Source organism: Cryptomeria japonica, chromosome 9 (assembly GCF_030272615.1).
Source record: "Cryptomeria japonica chromosome 9, Sugi_1.0, whole genome shotgun sequence".
Classification (NCBI taxonomy): domain Eukaryota; kingdom Viridiplantae; phylum Streptophyta; class Pinopsida; order Cupressales; family Cupressaceae; genus Cryptomeria; species Cryptomeria japonica.
This window is the reverse complement of record NC_081413.1, coordinates 599,414,659-599,435,139: the sequence shown is the minus strand read 5'-3', so window position 1 is coordinate 599,435,139 and position 20,481 is coordinate 599,414,659.

The following is a 20,481-nucleotide window of genomic DNA, read 5'->3' as shown; positions in this document are numbered from 1 at the left end:
TTCAGGGATGAAAGATATTGTGATTTTATTGCGGAATCCAAAGTTACAGCCGATTTGGAGATGTTTTGATCAGTGAAATTGTCGGACAGAGGTTGAATCAAGAGAGTTTCAAAAATTAGGGTTTTGACACTTAACCACTTAATTTTCAAAATTAACGCACAAATATGAATTGATAATTTGTAATAGAAGGGCAGATCTGAAACAAGCATTAACAATTAAACATTTCACAAGTTTAATTACTTAAAAAGAAAATTTAGGGTTTTTATGCAATTAACCTCTAAAATTTTGCAAAAGATCAAACATGGAAATGTAATCAAGGAATCCAATTTTCAGATCTAACTATGAATAATCAGAGAGGATGTTCACATCGGGTTCACCAAAATGTAAAGCGGAAAAATCGAACCCTAGTCGTTCTCCCCTCCCCAACTCCGAGGAGAGAGAAGGGAGAGTCACTAGGGTTGATGGTTTTCACTTAAGAGGGACTTTACATTCAAAAGAGGGGTTGAAACCCACAAGATCCAATCCCAAGCAATGCAAGATTGGATTCTATATGAGTTTCAAGGGTTGTGATAGCAAGGATACCCTCTTTTGTAAAGAATGTAGATAGAAAGATTGAACTAGGAATGCATGCAAAGTAGGAAAGATTCACTTATAAACAGAGATAGGAATATGATATGAAGCTGCGGACCTGGAATTAGCAGTAAAATGTCGAGACGGTGCTGTTCTGCAAATTTGAGCGAAAGTTGACGGGACGATGGCGCCCGGCGTGCACACGGTCCTCCGAAAAATCCGCGAAACGAAGGGGGATCTGTTCGTCTCTGCACAAGGATTCCAGATCTTCAATTTCAGCCGCGTACCTGCAACCTACACACAGAAAAGCGAAGACGATTGGGGGGTTAGGGATTAGGGGTTTGCCCTTAGGTCAAACCCCGGTTTTGGAATTAACCAAGAAATGAGAAATGCTGTAAATGTAATGTAAAACAAGTACTAATACCTTGTTGTAAGGATGTTTGTATCCTTATATGCGAAGGTATAGATGTTGTTGTTTGTTGTATGTTGTATGTTGTATGTTGTAATATGTGATCTCCTCTTCAATGGTTGAATCCTTGTCTTGAATGCAACACCTAGCCTTGAATGGAGACTTAGAATGATCAATTGCTTGAAGGAATGCTTGAATGCTTGAATGCTTGAATGTCGTTTCCACGTCTTGTACACATATGTCCTTCCTCTTTCCCACCTCCAAAATGGGAGAGGAAATTAGTTTTTATACTTGCCAATTAGGGTTAAAAGACTGATTTTCCCGACCTTAGGCCGACCAGGAAATGTTATTTTCCAATTTGCAAACAAAAAGGCCCGAAGTCCCATAGGAGACCGGGCCCAAAATAGGGCCAGGGACTAGGGCGCTGGGCGCTCTGGTCCCACCTCTCGGGACAGCAGGGTGCAAGGAGGATCAGGCCAGGGTGCTGAGAAATGCAGTTTTTGATGTCATGAGCAAGTTTCGGGGTCTCCATTCAGGTTCTGTGTTGCGTCGCCATCGTGAAGACCCAAATGCGGTCGAAATTGCAAGTGTCACAATTCTAGGACGCTACATTCCTATGCTTTGGATGGATCTCTTTTTATACTTTCCAATACGTCTTTATTCATGATGCAAATTATTCTATTATTGTATCAACATATATGAGATGTATCATTGTGAAACATTGTAATTATATTATTATTATAACTTTAACACTCCATAAGGATTATGAATTAAATTGGATTAATGTAATTAGTATTCATGTAATTCTAGAGTAGTGTTTAGGTAGTTCGGTTTTGGTACCGACTACTCACATGTGGATGTATGATCTATCTTATCTTATGTTGAAAGGTTATCATAGGAACATTTGATTTGGTGTTTGAAATGAACATAGAGTAGTTTTTCTTATTGTTATCTAATTCTTGCTTTATGTATTTTAGATCTTGTTTAGGAGTGTTGCATAGTAGCGATGTTAGGGACCCCATAGAGGACATAGCTTAATGTATGTTTATCTTCTACTTGTGCTTTTGTATTGGTCAATTATGTGATGAGTTTATAGATGTGATGCATTATTATTATTATTTTTAAATTATTGCTATGTTATTTGTTAGTCCTTTGATGTTCCTTAGTGGGGTGTTATGGACACACTAGGAGGAAATGTTGACTTTAAGAGGAAAAGTGTCTTATGTTCATCACTAGATGAGGCATTAGAAACACTTGGAGGAGATATAAAATATTGGAGGAAACGGGTCTCGTTATGGATGGAGGTTGGGAACACTTTTATGTTCTCTCATGTTATGTGAATAGTCGCAAGTTCTATAGTTAGGAGATCTACTAATGCAATCAATTATATGTTACTCGGGTGAGCGCAAAGGATAGGTGAAGGTGTTTCATCAAAGTCTCCAAAGGGGTTGTGTTCAACCCTTGCAATATTCCACTTTTGTTCAAATGAATGTAAAAAGGGGGGGAATGTTGAAGCATATTACATTAGCTTTAATTTATATTAGTAAAGAGTTAAATAAATTGAACTAGTTGTCAAGAAATTAATTTCCCATAAGTGAGTTTTAACAATTATATGGGACAATAATGGCTTTATATAGCCAATGCATAGCAATGTAATATGTCCAATTTGAATCTATTGAATACCACATTTTCACCATTCTTTTCTTTTAGTCACTACTTATCAAGATACTAAAAGAATCTCCAACCATGAAACTACCCTAAATATACAAAAGCATAGATTGAGGTGCATCAACTTGATAAGCATCTCATATAATTCCAATTACATAAATTAATAAAATAAAAAATATATTTTGTGTTCCTAGGCCTATTAAAATTTCCATCTAGACCATGTCAATCCATCATCTTAAGGGCCTCGATTTTGTGTGTGGGTTGTTAATAGTGATGTTATTACATTGGTGGCTACCTAAAAATGGACCCAATATTCTCATTCTAGTAACACTTTGTAGCATCATAAATTGTACACCGTTGCTAGGGTGGTACAATTCCATGATTGGTTTAGCACCCGCCTTAGTGTGTTTTGCATCCTGCATTTCTAATCTCCTTTAAGAATTTAATTAATTAATTTAATTAAATCTAAATTTATATTTCATCACTTCACACATTATAAAGCTAGGCCCTTTACCCTAAGCGTGCCCCTTTTCATTTTATTCCTTCAACAAATCATTAAATCATAAACCCTAATCATGTCCTATTTTGACCTTTAAGGCCCGATTTCACATATTAAAACATCTCAAAATCAGTTGTAACTTTGGGATTCGCTCTAATATCATCATATCTAATGGCCCTGAAAATTTGGGGAAAAGTTGGTCGGACCAGGTGCACTTTGCACCTGGTCCTCGACATTTTTCCCAAAATTTCAGGAGCATAATTCTATGATGTTATAATGCTTAACCCCAAGAAATTGATAGGAAATTCAAATCCTAGGCCAGCCTAGAGGTGAAATTAAGATCCAGAGTTTCATACATAGGATCTCTCTTTCTTCATTTGGAGGCATCTAATCTGATCTAGAGGAGTTTTTTGGCGAAGCAAACACAATGAGCCTTCTATGTAACGAAAGAGAAAATCTTTTGGATTCTTCAACAAAATTCAACAACACCTATCAAGCATTCATTAAGAATCCTTTCATCAACTGGGGGCTTTTGAAGATGTAGGAAAGCAATAGGAGATCACCGATTGAAGATTGGCTTGTACCTCTCCCTTGGGGTTGGGTATGGTTTCATGTTGTTTCCATGTCTTTGTATGAGCTTCATTACATCAAATTTATTTACATTCATGCTTTAGATCACTTTGCATCATTGATTTAGAGCATTTACTTTGTCAATTACAAGCATTTAGGGTTTACTCTTTAGGGTTGCTCTAGATTGTTTGCATTCATCCTAGGATCTTGCACACACTATTTTACTATACAAATCGGCTATTTTTTGAAGTGAAAATCACTGAAACAGGGGTTTGACTAAGGCAAAACCCTATATAGCCACCCAAAACCCTATTTTTAGCTATAGCTGCAGATTCGAGATCTAAGTGTTGCTGCAAATTTCAGGATCGACAGAGCACACAAAGATTGTTCTGAGGATCAAGTTTGGACAGAAAACCCTGGGATAGGGGCATGGCGCTTTGGTCCTCCCAAATCTTGGTAGATTTTGGTAGGGTACTAGGTTTTAGTCTTCATATCTCTGTCTGACAGTTACAACTTCCAGTCTATAGAATAAGGACAGGGGCATAGCACCCCTATCCCATACATTTTGGCTAAGATTTCTGGCACAAGTGCACCTCTAAATTTGTCTCCTAATCTATAATTTTCAATAGTATATCAGTTGTTCTCAGTTTTGTATTTCCATATTAGGGTTGCTTGTGTATATTTGTATTCTAGGTTAAATCATTCAAATTTTCACTTTGCATCTCTCATATCTCTCATTTGCAGCAAGGGAATAGAAACCCTAAGAGGTAATCCTTGGCTCTCTTCTCCTCACAAGAAGTAGCCAAAGTGTGTTACCTCCCTAGGCTCTTTCGTATTCCACGAGTGTGTACACGAGAGTGGGATGAGGGTTTTCTTACTTAGTCTCACTTTTCTCCCTACACACACTCATAAGCATCTATCCATAATATACCTACTTTGAGTGTCCAAAAGGCTAATCCCACACATGTGGCCACTTCTATAATTCAAATTGATAATGTGGGTGCTCGATATGATATGATACAACATAACTCCATCCATTCATATAATTTTTTCTTTCATCACAACCTTTTACATTTACTTTTTCAACCCTATAGTGCTTACCAACCTTTGCTTTCATAGCCATTTTAGGTATCACTACCACTCTTACTTCTACAACACATTTTCCTACCATAAATCAATAATAAATGAATTAAAATAAAAAAGGTTAAGTTATAATGATAACTGACTTTCTTATTTGCCACTTCAAATTCTCTAACCACACCTTATTACTATTATAGTCCACTAAATTACTTGATATCCTATCCACACCTCTTCTCATTAACTTTGAGGAACAACACATTAAAATGTACAATGAAAAATTAGACCCATAAACACATGTGTCCATGCTTACTATGTTATGTAGTGTTCTCATTTTCTAAAATAAGTAGTTATAATAAATATTTTAAAGCCTTTAAGATGAGATAAATATTTATATTGATAAGATATTCATCACTCCCTTAACTATGCATATCCCTACATGATTACAATGGAAGTATTAACCAATTGAGATAGCTTCTCCTTAGCCAACTCTTGCTTCTTTGTTAAGCCTTATATTATTCAACTTTTTTCAAAAAATAATTAATATGATAAAATAACACAAACATGATTGTATTTTTTAAAACCATTGTACAACATATTTGTCTACTTCAGATAATTTTTTATTTGTGAAATCACAACATATTCACTACTTTAGATAATTTTTTATCCTTTATTCTATCTTATAGTAGCTCATTTTTAATAAGCTGGTGTAATTGTTAGCTATTTTTCCTTACAAGCAAATAACTTCCTAAAAACTAATGATGAGCTATTTTCAACTCTGTGCACTTTTATCAATTCATTTTCATATCAACAACGATGGTATCCAAGGTTGTCTACAAAATATCTCTTATATCATATTCTAATGTAGTATTTCATATTAAGGAAAGGGTGCTTATTCTTAATTCCTCTTAGAAAAATATTTATTAAGTCTATAAGGAAATATATATATATATAAATGTAATCTATAGAAAGCTAGTTAAAAATTGTTGAAAAAAATGAAATTTCTGATGTACTAATTTAATGAAAGTGAAATCTTTATGAACTACTCTACTTTTTTTCCTTATCTTTCTATAAAATTTAGAAATTTGGACAAACACAACAATGATACAAACTTCTTTATCTACAGAAATATAATTTTTTTACATCACAAACATATGTAGTACCTAAAACAATACAAATTTGTGTATGTGCCAAATATAAGATTTTCTTGCTATAAACATATAGAATGATAAAACAAAAAAATTCATATATGCATAGGGGGTATGAAAATAATTAATCAAACATAAATATAATGCATAACTAGGCTACTTATCTCTACCATAGGCTCCAATTCCAGAGTTGAATGGACAACTTGATAAAAGGTCAAATTATTCAACCCATAGGACTATTAACTAAGTGTAGCAATGCTTCTTAAAATAGAAAAATAGTAGATAGCTGAATCAAGAATCTTTACTAAACATTAAGAAGGATTTTTATACTTGAGCTAATTCTTAAACATTACTGTCATGGCAACATGCATTGGTGATGTTTAAAAGTTTTTTACATAAATTTATAAATATACTCCATCTTATACTAAAAGGAATAGTTTAATTCTTACAAAAAATACTACTAAAGAAGAGTCTTCCATCCATCATATGCTCTCAAGAATTAGTATTTGTTTACTAGTTCTTTGCACCTTCTTACAAGAAGAAGATGTCCATCTCAATCATTTTTCTTGTAGCGACCTTAGTTGCAATGGTTTTGAAGATGCTCTAAAAAATTTGGAACTTTTGTAGATGTGATAGTCTAGAGCTTCTATAGATATGTCACTCTAAAACTGCCAGAGTGTCCATATATCTTAGGAATATACTATTTTCATATAAATATATCTTTTAACAATAATCATTAACATAGAAAGGATAACATTTATTCATACATCAGAATTAATTAAAATTATAAATAATTTATTATATATAACCCTAATAATTTATGCATGAAAAAGACCTTGGAAGCTTATGGATTGTCAAGAAAGGATAATTTTATCCTACTAATGAGTTGAATATTTATACCTTATCACTCCCCATGACCTATGATTAAGGAGATTTCATCCACACTTCTTTGCATGATGTCGTGTCTTATTTGTCTCTCTTGTTACACTCTTCATCAAATAAGTGACTGATACCATAAATTATGTTTTGAATGATCCATCTTCTAAGGATTAATTATGTAACCTCTTGTATGCTCTACATTTTTTTTCTACTTTTTAAATTCCCAATCAAATTCATATCATTGGCATGTAGTGGGGCGACCATTTAGATACGGAAGGCCTAGTATATATATCATCCTTAGACATTTTCTCTATATATTTATCTATTAATTCTACAAATTCCCTTGACCATACAATAGGATGACATAGTAGAAGATTGTTTCCCTCTTTTGAAGTTACAAGGTTAAGGTTTTACACCTTTCTTCATAAGTTGCAAAAGTCTCTTTTGGCAGGTCAGGAATGACATCTACAAGGGATTCATAACATAATCTCAAGTTATGGGTATATTATTAAACCATGGTAAGGTATTGTAATATTCCCTCAAATTCTTTTTGAAAGGCTTGTGGTCTATAAAATTTTAAGTGTTTGTAGTGGCCTGCTTTGATAATAGCACTATAGAATTCTTCACATCACTCTAAGGAACTTTCTCCATTCTGGTTGTTGCCTCATTCCTAAGCATGAAGGTTTGGTGATAGCATGGACGTAGGTCATTGTTCTTTTGGAATTCTTTCTCTACCAATTTTACCAATTGTTTTGGTCACCATTTCAACTGGATAGCTCACTATTCTCCTCTCCTTCAACATCTCTTCCACTTGTTTATTTCTCATACCATTCTCTCCATCAAAAACTAGACAACTGCCCAAAAAGGAAGGACACCATGCTTGATTAATGGCACGACAACCTATGCTTCCTCCTACCCAACTCCCATTAAAGAATAGGCACAAAAATATTACAAATAAGGCCCCTAAGGAAAGGATTTACCACTTGCAACTCACTAGACAACTGCCCAAAAATGAAGGACACCATGCGTGATTAATGGCACGACAACCTATCCTTCCTCCTACCCAATTCCCATTAAAGAATAGGCACAAAAATATTACAAATAAGGCCCCTAAGGAAAGGATTTACCACTTGCAACTCACTAGACAACTGCCCAAAAAGGAAGGACACCGTGCCTAATTAATGGCATGACAACCTATCCTTCCTCCTACCCAACGCCCATTAAAGAATAGGCACAAAAATATTACAAATAAGGCCCCTAAGGAAAGGATTTACCACTTGCAACTCACCCAATAATTTATTTGTTATCTTGAAATTTATTAAATATAATGAATCTGTTGTACATAAATGGAAATTCATATTTTGGATAATTTTTGTATAAATAATATTAAATATAAATATAATTTATTCTAAAAATGCAATGTGTTTAAGAAAATCAAGTCTTTTTAAAAAATAGAACTTTCTATTTTGCTCCAAACCTATCTGCATGGAAGATATGGCCTTGCCGAGAAACTTTCCAAAAATGTTCTTAAGGATAAAACAAATAAATTGCCACATGTCACTTGGAGGGAACTTTCAGAAGCTCCTTATCTTCAAAATTCCCTCCTTGTGACAAGAGTTATAGTTTTTGTTTCTCCTTAATGTTTGTTGCACCCAATTTGCCACGGGCCTCCTAATTAATCTTTGTACTTTGGAAACTAATAATATATCATTAAATTAATAAAAGCAATAGCATAAGACCATTAAATAATTAAATTAAATCCCTTGGGGCTCCTAAGGTTGAGGCACCTTAATCCCAACAATCTCTCACTTGATGAAAACCTTATAGGAGTCATCATATCACAACTTAGGGACCAAGGCCCATCGAATCGACAAACCATTTGAAATTCTCTATGCTCACTAGCTTTGTCAATGCATCAAAAACATTAACCAAAGTGTGTACCTTTTTCAACTTGACCTTTTTCTCTTCCACCATATCATGAACAAAATGAATATGCACATCAACATTCTTAGTCCTAGTATCGAAATTAGGAATTTTTTGCCAAGTAGAGGACACTCTAACTATCACTACAATTAGTGATTTTTCACATATCAAAACCAATATTTGAACATAATCTCTTAAGCCAATTAGATTTTTTGCAAGCGTGATTACTTTTCATGTACCCTGCTTCAGTTGTAGACAAATTGACCATAGCTTTTTTCTTACTCATCCAACTTATTGTACCACCAAATATTATGAATACAAGTCCACTGGTGGCCTAATTAGAGACTACATATCCACGAATACTCAAGGAATTTTAGGATTCAATAGGATTACCAGGGAAACATAGTGAATACTCGAAAGCAAAGTTTTAATATTTGGACTCACCATGGACTTGACAAACCAAAAAATTGGACTCGGACTCGTGAAAGACTCGTGAAAGGACTCGACAAAAAAAAAACCCATAGTTTTACAAAAAAAATAAAAATTAATGCGAGAACATAAGAGCCATAATTGAAACATTACACATGTCATATGATCTCCAAACACTTAATATTTAAAATTTCATCATTCATACTCATAGTTTCAAACTTTAAAATATATAATAACGACATAAGTTTATAAATGTTTACAAAGTTACATATTTAATGATATGTCCAAATGTGTAAAACAACAATGAACAAACTAAAGAGAAGACTACATCTTCCTCTTCCTAGCTCTAGTGAAAACCAAGGGAGAGATAGAACTAGAGGGTCTAGTTGTAGGAGTTTGATGTGGCTTCTCTAGCTCACTAAAATTAGGTTCAGGGTAGCACCACTTGCTAAGGGTTGAGGGTGAGAGAGAGAGAGAGGGTTAGAGAGATAGGTCTAGATCTTGGGGGAGAGAGGATAGAGTGAGATAGAGTGAGATAGAGAATGCTAGAGAGAGGGGATAGAGGAAGAGTGATAGGGAGATAGATAGGTCTAACATTCGGGACAGATTGAGTGAGATAGCGAGAGAAAGAGAATGCTAATAGGAGCCATTTGATTTCTGAAATTTGACTGTATGAAAATTTGAAAGATCTTCTTAAACCTAGAATTTGCATTATAACTCCTAGAGATTTGAAACCAATCTCAAACATCTTGCCAATATATACTTAAATGTTATATTTTATGTATATATTCTGATGAAGAGAATGAGACCGACGTAAAAAAAAAAAGATAATTTTTTGACATGTTTCGTCTCCTTCTGGGCATGCATGCTGAGAGACACGAGTCTATGTAAAAAACTCACGCGAGTCCATGTAAGAACTTGCAAGTCTTTTGCTATGACTCTCCAGGACTTGGATCATGAGTCCTTGGTGAGTCGAATTGGCCCACTAATGGACTTGCGAGTCTGTGGCAAGTCCCATGAGTCTTAAAACTATGTTTGAAAGTGCCCCACAAATATTTAAAAACTCTCTTCACTGCATCCCAATGCACCTGTCTAGGATTAGCAATAAACCAACTAAGGAATCCCACTACTTGTGCAATGTCTGGTCTTGTATATACCATGTCATATATTAGGCTACCAACAACACTTGCATAAGGAACTCTAGTCATGTCCTCCATGTTGGTAGGAGACTTTGGGAAATCCTCATCAAATCTTAGTCCCTTGAAGAACAAGAACCACTAATTGTCTGCAATTTGACATGTTGAATCTCTCCAAAATAGAGTTCACATACTTTCTTTGGCTGACCCAAATCTTTCTATTAGTTGTATCTCTACCTATATTTGTTCCCAGAATGTACCTATCTACACCTAGATCTTTAATCTCAAAATGTGCTAACAACTAAGACTTCAAATATGAAATTATTCTCTTCCCATTCCTAATGAACAACATATCATCCACATATAGGACAATAATGAGAATGTGACCATTTTCAGCTTTGTAATAAACATAATGGTTAAATTTAAACTTCATAAATCCAAGGGACAACACATAGGTGTCAAATTATTGATATAATTTTCTAGGAGACTTCTTAAGATCTTTATCCATGAAGTCTTATGGTTGTGACATGTAAATCTCCTCCTTCAACTCAACATAAAGGAAAGTTGTCTTCACTTCCATATGCTAAACTTCCAATTTATGAGTTGCTGCAAATGATAGAAAGAGACAAATGGATGTCAGCTTAGCTATATCAATTCCCTCTACTTAGGAATATTTCTTAGCAACCAATCATGCCTTGTGCTCCTCAAAACATCCATCTAGACCTAGATTTTTCTTAAACACACATTTACAACCAACGTGTTTATGTTCCTCAGGTAAAGGTACCATATCCCATATAGCATTATTATTTAATGAAACCATCTCTTTATTCATGACTTCCATTTAGGAATATACATCATACATACACATTACCTCTCTAACAGTCCTAGGCTCATCAACATTAGCAATTAAATAAATAAATAATTGGAATCTAACAATGAATAATCAAACCTTTCTGGTGAATAACCATATCTTTCAAGTTGCCATCTATTACAAGCAGCTATCCTCAAAGTAAAAGGTTGAGGATCTTATTCCTCTTAAGATTTCTCCTAGCTTCTAGAACTCTCATCATCATCAAGTTTAGTGGGAGCACATAGTTCATCTCTCTCAAGAGTGGGTGGATTTTGAACCATCTCCTTCTTCTGCTTCTCTCCCTTCTCTGGCTACAAATCATCTATAGAAGGTTTTAGCTCTCAAAAGATCACACTCCTACTATAGAGCACCTTTCTTTGCAACTAGATCCCAAAGATTATACCCGTTCACATTGACACAATAGCCAATGAAGATACATTTGACCGTCATGTTCTCCAATTTAGATCTTTTTTCACTAGGCACATGAACATTTTCGTCACAACCAAAAACTTTGAGATGTCTCATCGAGGGATTTTTACTAGACCATGCTAAGTCCATAGGGGTCTTTTCAGCAAGCACTAACATAGAAGATTTATTTATCAGATAACATATTGTGGCTATCACCTTAGCCCAGTAGATCTGTTCAATGGCAACACCACTCATTGTACTCTTAGTCGTCTCCATCAGTGTTTTGTTCATACTCTTCAAAATTCCATTTAGTTGTGGGGTGTATGGAGTTGTCTTATATCTTTCAATCCCATGGTCCTTATAGAACCTATTGAACTCAGAAGAACAAAACTCATCACCATTATCCATCCTCAAGAACTTAATTTTTCTACCAGTTCAATTTTCACAGAAGAAATTAAATTCCTTAAATCAACTGAAAACTTGAGATTTAAATATGAGGAAATAAACAAATGTCCTTCTAGAATAGTCATGTATGAATGAAACAAAGCACATGATCTTTTTAAAGAAGGGAAATCAATAGGACCAAACACATTGGAATGAACATAGTCCAAAACCCCAAAAGTCTTATGAGAAGTAGAATAAAACGAAACATAGTTTATATATATAATTTCAACAAAAGTCAAACTCGAGATTACAATCATTAAGGCCTTCAACAAGGCTCTTATTTTTTAGGGCTCGCAATCCCTTTTCACCATTTTGGCCAAGTCTTTGGTACCACAAAATTGTCTTCTTAGCTAGGAGTTTCATCTCCAAAGAAAATTAACACCCTTAAGTACCCATAAAGAATAACCATCAAATGTGGATACAACAATCTTATTCTCTACTTGATTTGATGATGTGGATAAAGAATTCAAAGTCCTTTTCTTGGACTTCACAGAAGTGCTTTTGTATTGAACCATGCATGCATCCAACTTATATAGAGTGCCTAACTGAACACCCTTAGCAAGAGCCATGTAGAACATCTGGTCATCTTGTATCTACCTTGCATTAAAATAATTTGCACTCCCACATCGCTCAACTTGTTAACTAGAGGAAGGTTCCATGCCAAACCAAGAATGTGTAGTATACTATCAATCCCCTTCACTCTACCATCAAGGAATCAACTCTTGAATCATCCATGGCCAATAATCCTTAGGTGATCTAGAGTCATCACCCAAGTACACCTTCCCACCATCATATTCTTCACACTTTGAGAACCAACCCCTATGAGCTTGTTCATGTGGAAGGAAGCACCTAAGTAAATCAACCATGTATCTTTTGATGCATGGGTTAGCAAGACCATGACAAAATAATCCGCATCAACTTGAGAGGATTGACCAAAATCAAAATCAGAGGTTTTCTTATATTTCTTTTTCTTCTCCTCTTTACAATCTTTTTGGAAAAGACCAGATTTACTATAATTATAAAATTTAGCCTTGGAATTTTTGCTAGGAGACTTAGATCTCATCAGAGACTTTGACTTGCCTTTCTTGTCCTTCTTGCCTTTCTTCATTTATCTTCCATGAGAAACAAGGGACTCCTTTGCCATCTCTGAAGATTTTCTTTGTATATATTTAGACAACAATGAAGAAAACACATCTTCCATCTTGAATATGGTTGTTGTGCTTCCCATAGCCATTACTAGGTGGCCCCATGAATCATGCAAATAACACAACAAGAGTAAGCATATTTCTTGATCATCAATTTTACAACAATAGAGTTTAGTTAGGAAACTAGCTTATTAAAACATTCATGTGCTCCACAAGAGATCCTCCTTCCTCCATTCTTCAGGAATACAACTTTTTCCTCAAGATGAGCTTATTTACGAAGGTTTTCTCTTGATAAATATCACCAAGCTTTTTTCAAAGAGAAACTATAATATTCACCTCATGAAAATTTAGGAGGACAAAGTTATCCAAACAAAGCCTTATCAGACCCTTATTTTTCCAATCCATTGTATCCCAAACATCTTGGGTTGTTGTTTGAGGTTTTTAACCAGCTATCACAGTCCAGAGGTCTTTGTCTACAAGCATGTCCTCCATTTTGAGTTTCCACAACTCAAAATTTCTACCATTGAATTTATGCATCTCTATTCTTCCATATGTGCTTATCATCTTAGATTTGCAATGAAGTTAAGAAACTTCTACCTATATAAACTACCAGGATTTGATACCAATTGAAAGGAAAACATAGGAGTAGAAACAACCTTCCTAATGCAAACCCCAAGAAGAGTGAATGCAAATTTCTTTGCAAACCCTTAAATACTGTTACAAATAAAAGAAAAACACAAATAAATTTTAAATTTAACAAGAGCACATAACATAGAAGATTTACCATGGAAAAACCCTTTCAAGAGAAAACCCACCACAACAAAGAATAGATCAATTGTATTACAATAAAAATCTATTACAAACAATGTGCAAAGTCTATGTTCGTGTAGGTGTCTTCAACTATGATATAAAAATATAGAATGATTTTGGCAATATAATGACTTCTCTCAATAATACTTCATTTAAATTTCTCTTCTACAAGACTTTGTATTTATAGAGTTTACAATATAAAAATTCCAACAACTTCTCAAAAGCATCCATATTGAATGAATTTGCTACACATAAATGGAAATTCCTTTTTGGATAACTTTTCATGAATAATATTAAATACAAATATTATTTATTCTATAAATGCAATTTGTCCAAGAAAATCAAGGCTTTTTCCAAAATAGAACTTTCTATTTTGCTCCAAGCCTATCTCCATGGAAAACATGGTCTTTCCAAGAAAATTTTCAAAATATGTGCTCAAGGATAAAACAAAGCAGTTGCCACATGTCACTTGGAGAGAACTTTGAGAAACTCCTTTGTAATGCTCTTCTTCAAAATTCCCTCCTTGTGGCAAGTGTCACAATTTTTCTTTCTCCTTAATGCTTGTTATACCCAACTTGCCATCGGGCCCACAATTAATCTCTGCACTTTGAAAACTTATAATATATCATTAAATTAATAAAAATAACAACATAAGACCATTAAATAATTAAATTAAATCCCTTAGGACTTCTAAAATTGAGACACCTTAATCCCAACAGAAGTCACCCACAATATTGCCACCCTTACCATCCTCCTTGGATACACTAATTTTGGAGAAGGCATGTTTCTTTGATATATTGTTGTTTCCTTTGCATCCCATAAACATGAATGGAATTTCAAGAAAAATAATAAACTACATCAAAACTAGAGCAAAATAACCTTAAATTGGATGCTAATTGTTTGCTTGATTTTAGTACTCCTTTGCAGACCTAAACATTTTAAAAGTGAAAGCAAAAAAAAGAACAAACCAAGAAATAAATGCTACAACATACAAAGGCATATTTCATTGATTATAAAAAAAATTACATTGTCTCCCATTTATAGATATTTTCACATGAACTAAGACTTAAGAGACCAAATACAAATAAAACACTATAACCTAACAAACTATAGACATAGATAGAAAGTCAAGGACAAATTAACTAGTTTATAGTAGATGTGAAAAACATATTAAGCCACTAGAATGAATTGTAATTTTGTTTCAACATAAGTTGTAAACATGGAGAGTCAATCCTCTCTATTATTAGGGAACACAGAGTGGGAGAAATTAATCCCATCTAACATTTCCCCCTAATTTCTTCCACTAATAATTTCAACATCAATCATTCCTAGATTTTCTCATAGATACTCAAAGCTCTTTAAATGCTAGGGTTCCTCTTGATCTCCCTAGATCTTTTGATCTTACTTTTCCTTGTGGCTTTTTACTAGCCAAGATCTTCTTCTTTAGTGATTTTTGTCTTTGACTCCGCCAGTTCAGACATTAAATTGGAAGCTTTCTCTACTACTTCAGCTACAACTGGATCAACTTCCTCTTTGCGGCCACAATCTCTTATCTCTTTTTGGTTGTGATCTCTTTTCTTTTGTTTGACTTCAAATACACTCTTTATCTTTTCATTTTCTTTCTTATTGTGCTCCAATTTCTTCAACGTCAAATTCTTTAATTTCTTATGACAAAAATGATGAGAATTAATTTCTTTCCAAGGCTCTGCCTTAATTTTGACTACATATGCTTCAACATTTATCATTTTCAAATTTTTTATTTTTATCAACTTATCTTCAATCTTCAAATAAACCTTTATTTCAATAGTTGCAGATCTACTTTGGAAATTTCTTTTTATAGGCACTTTAACACTACATTAAAATCCTTTTACTAGCATTTTGACATTGTATCACTCACTTCTTTGAATTCTTGCCTCATGGCTTTGACAACTCTAACAACTTCCTTTGGGCTCTTCAAAATGACCTTTTGGTAGCTTCTACATACAACCAACAATCTTTCTTCTCCATGGAGACTAGAACCACCAATATCAACCTTCAATTGGTGCTGCAATTTTATACTAACAATTAATGGTAACAATAATGACCCTAAACCCATAGAAGCCCTATTTCCATTTAGAAAATTCTTCTCAACCAAATAATCACCCTAGTTTTACTATCTGATAACCTTCACTAAGATTAATTACCTTACCTCATATATGTAAGACTTAATAGGGATTACTTGATGGTCAATTACAAAATCCTTTTTATTGACATCAGAATCCAAATGTGTTACATGATTTGTCAATAAGGAGTATGTGTCTTTTGCAATAAGTAATGTGTAATTATATTTACATCAAAGATTACAATCTAGATGTGGGAAATTCCTATCTAATGGTCAAGATTAGCAATCAACTCAAAGGAGAGTAATCTAGATAAATAAGCCATTATTTTATAGCTAAAAACTATGACCCTAAAGATATGATATGGAGATTCAAAAGTTATATATATAGTAAAATAAACCTCCTCAGCAAGTTAATTTGAGAATTCATTAAGTGGGACTTTAGACAATCAATAAATTTACCCTATTCCTTGCACATACTAAGAGTGAATGTCCTTTCACACGCTTCTTATGAAAAGTGATTGATTTATGGTCAATGTAAAGATAGATCAAACAATCAACTAGTGAACCACACTAATCAAAGATGCAGATGTTCCTAAAGTCTGTTTTATTCACTTAAATCAATAGATAGTATAACCATTAGTTTCTCATCTATCTTTTAACTAATTATCACATTGAGAACAATTTAACATAATCATATTCAAAATAACATCTAATAACTAGGAAGTACTACTAAGCTCATTTGTAACTCAATCAAATACAATTCATTTATAATATATTGTTACAACATTACTTTTTTTCACACTAAGAAGTAATCTACCCATCACTATACTCAATCGAAATATGGACAAACACAATCATAAACTATAATTAAGAAGGAAACTATGAATTTGTGTAAAATCCTTATCAAATCTAAGATGATTATTCATATTTGATAGTGTTAGAAATATCTATTAAACACTTAAAAACAAATTAATATCTCTTATAAACATACCTTGAGGCTATTTTACAATACTTTTATTCAACGATCATACTATAAATGTAGTACTAGAGATAAGAAATAAATATATTAAAACACATTAAAATTTTATGGATATATATTGAATCAATGAGTCATCAAGAACACAAGAATTATAGAAGAAAAATCAGACTATTCTACACATGCAACATAACCATAGTTAAGATCTAATCATAACCCAAATGCTCATATCATTAGAATCAAGTAAAGCATCTCAAAGTAACATCAAAATGTGTACTATCTATGTCCACCTATAGGTAGGGCCTCACAAAATGATGACACTACTTGTTTAATATCAACTCATACAAAATCTATATTATGTTACCATTTCTCATTTAGAAGTGTTGGAATGTTATTTATGATAGCAAATTTTGGTCCCACTTAAGTAATTGGTTTTGACAGAAGTTTCTTGAACCTAGGAATTTTTTATTTACATGACTTCTATTGATTAAAAGTTTGGTAGTTGGAATAGATAACAAAAAACCAGAAAAAAGATAAGCAGGGGTCTGTCTCACCACCCTAACCATAATCAAATCATAATAATTTTTTATAATATTTTAGATATATATAGAAGACTCATATCTAGATGTGACACATTTTTTTGTATTTTTTTGAGATAAATAATTAATTATGATTTTTTTATTACAACTTTAAAAAAATATAAAAACTCATATGTCTGACCACCATAACTTGGTCAAAACTTTATGAAATTCAAAATATTTTTTAAATCCTATACTATACAAAGAATAGAATGTGACACATGTTTTGGATTTAAAAAATGTGATACCATTTGAAAGTTATAGATATTTTTCAATCAGCCTTTTTTATTAGGACTTTAGTCAAAATATTGCCACTTTTTGACCCCTCATGATCCTACATATAGCTGTGTACTCTTTTTGTATTATCACAATTATATAATTGATACTTTTCATAATAAAAGTATAGGCCTCAACCTTTTTATAAAAAAAGAAAATCTACCTAAAGAGGTTTTTATAAGGATGGTTGATGAAGGATCAATTATTGTATATAAATCATAAATAAAATTTGTATGATCATGACTATAAAAAAACAAATGAAAAGTCTTCAAAGAATGTATATAATTCTTGGTGCAGTAGTACAAAATAAATGGGTATAACATGGCCACTAATGCTTGTTGTGGATTGTCAGTTTAGTAAAAAAAATTGAGAAAATATGCTATTTGAGAGATTGCCTACCCCCTTGTTGGAATATTTGAGATTGACATGTTCAAGGAAAGTACCAACGAGAAATGTTGTTGGGAATAAGATCGATCATGGGTTTGTTAGATCTATTTTACTTAGATATAAGTGGATGTAGTCTTCATGACACATATATAATATAGCCTAATTTTAACTTTTGATAATATATAGCCAATTCATTTTGTTTTTTACAAACATATTAAATCAAAAATTATATTATATATTATAAATTTAAAAAATATTACTATACAATAATACTTAAATGATAGGAAAAAAAATAAAATCTCAAGTTTATATTTGAAAAAATAAGTTTAAAAATCAAGCTTTGCTTACCACAACCTTAAATAAATTATTTTTTAATATGAAAAAATATCTTATAAAGATATAACCTCTAAATACTGAATTTAGATTCAATAGAAACATAATTAAATAAAATTGAGACTAATGATGAGTCACATGTCTATGTGAAAGGCGATGGTTAATTGAATTGAATTAGTGAAAAAATCTTCTTATACATAAATCAGGGGCTCAAAGGCCTCTCTTTCATATCCATTGTGAAGTGGAAATGACTATCTAGTCTCTACAATGCACCAAGCATTTATTATAATGTATTTATAATGTATGAAAAGTATTGTAGTCTTCGCATCTAGTATAAAATATTTATAACATACAATAAAAAAATTTGTTATCTTGATGCATTCTAGAACTAAATAGCCATTTTTTTGAGGGGCCTTCAAACATATGTTCTAAGACTGTCATCAACCTAGTCATATCAAGTGGATTTCATTAATCTATGCTATTAGAAAATGAGATTACAATGAAAAACTAATTGTAATGGAAGCTAATCAGATCCAAGAAAGGACACTTCTAGGGGAAGAGTCTTCACCAAGTGTCACCCTCATAAGATAAATAAGGAACATTTTTCATATCCAATCAACAGAGACTGATTATAATCTATCCTGTCAAACCAACAATAAATAAATATGACCAGCAGTAACAGTGAAGGAGGTAAATCTGTATTGCTTTGGCAATGTCAGTTTTAATTAACAAAGTTTGTATCACTACATCTTGAATCCAATCATTTGATATTTAGAATTCTCACCAAGAGTTCTTTCTTTTGGAATTTTATTTTAACATCACTTTTAAATCTACATTAGAAAAACTAGTTGGGAGTTCCATTGCTGTACTTCAATTTTTTCCTTTGATTTATTGCAGAATCCTCCAAGCGCAGATATTCCGGGTTTGAGTTAGATAGTTTTCAGGCTGAAACTAGTGCTAGTGGTAGCACTAGTGAAAGCAAAAGGAGGAAAGTAGAGAGCCACCATGGTCATGCTCTCACAACTTCACAAGACAAATCATCCAACATTTCAGAAGCCCAAAAAAAATTGAAAGTGAAGAGATTGGAGTGAAGAAAAACAAAAATAAAGAAATTCAGATGGAAGAGGGTGAAGTCGAAGAAAATGAAGAGGAACAAATTTTTTATGGTGTTAAGATCTGGTATTTCGTTTTTATATTTATTATCTGTTGTTTAAATTTATTTATTATAAATTTTTTCAAAGTTTTTAGATTTGATTGTGTGAATTTTTTCATATTTTATGATCTTCATCAGAATCATCCTAATGATGAAATATAAAATATGATTGAAAGTTTTGGTAAAAAACATTTATATAATCAAATTTAAAAACTTTGAAGAAATTGCCAAAATTGAAATTCTCAGATAAAAATATCATAAATTAATGGTGAAGTAAAACCTTCATTGCTTAAGAAAGTATAATTCTGATATTTTTTAGATCTTTTAACTAGAACATATAAAATTTCTTAAATTTTTTTAGATTTGATTGCATAAAATATTTAGGATCATAGTTCATGATGTATAAATTTCTAGACATCATGAAAAAGTTAATTGGTGATGATCAAACAACATGGCAGTTGCCCAGATGGAGCAGAGTTTTACTGGGTAAAGGATGAACTACAAGATTTCCTCGACCAAAAGGCGGGCTTCTGGTTATCTTCCAGTCACGTGGATACTTATATACAGTAAGTACCTAGTTAATCTGTTAAAAAACAAATTAACATTTTTAAGCCGAACGGATTTTAAAACTAGTTATAAACAGTCAGTCTTAAACCATACATTAAGCAACATATTAAGTCTCTGAATGTTTAACACTTTCGAAGCTTAGTGT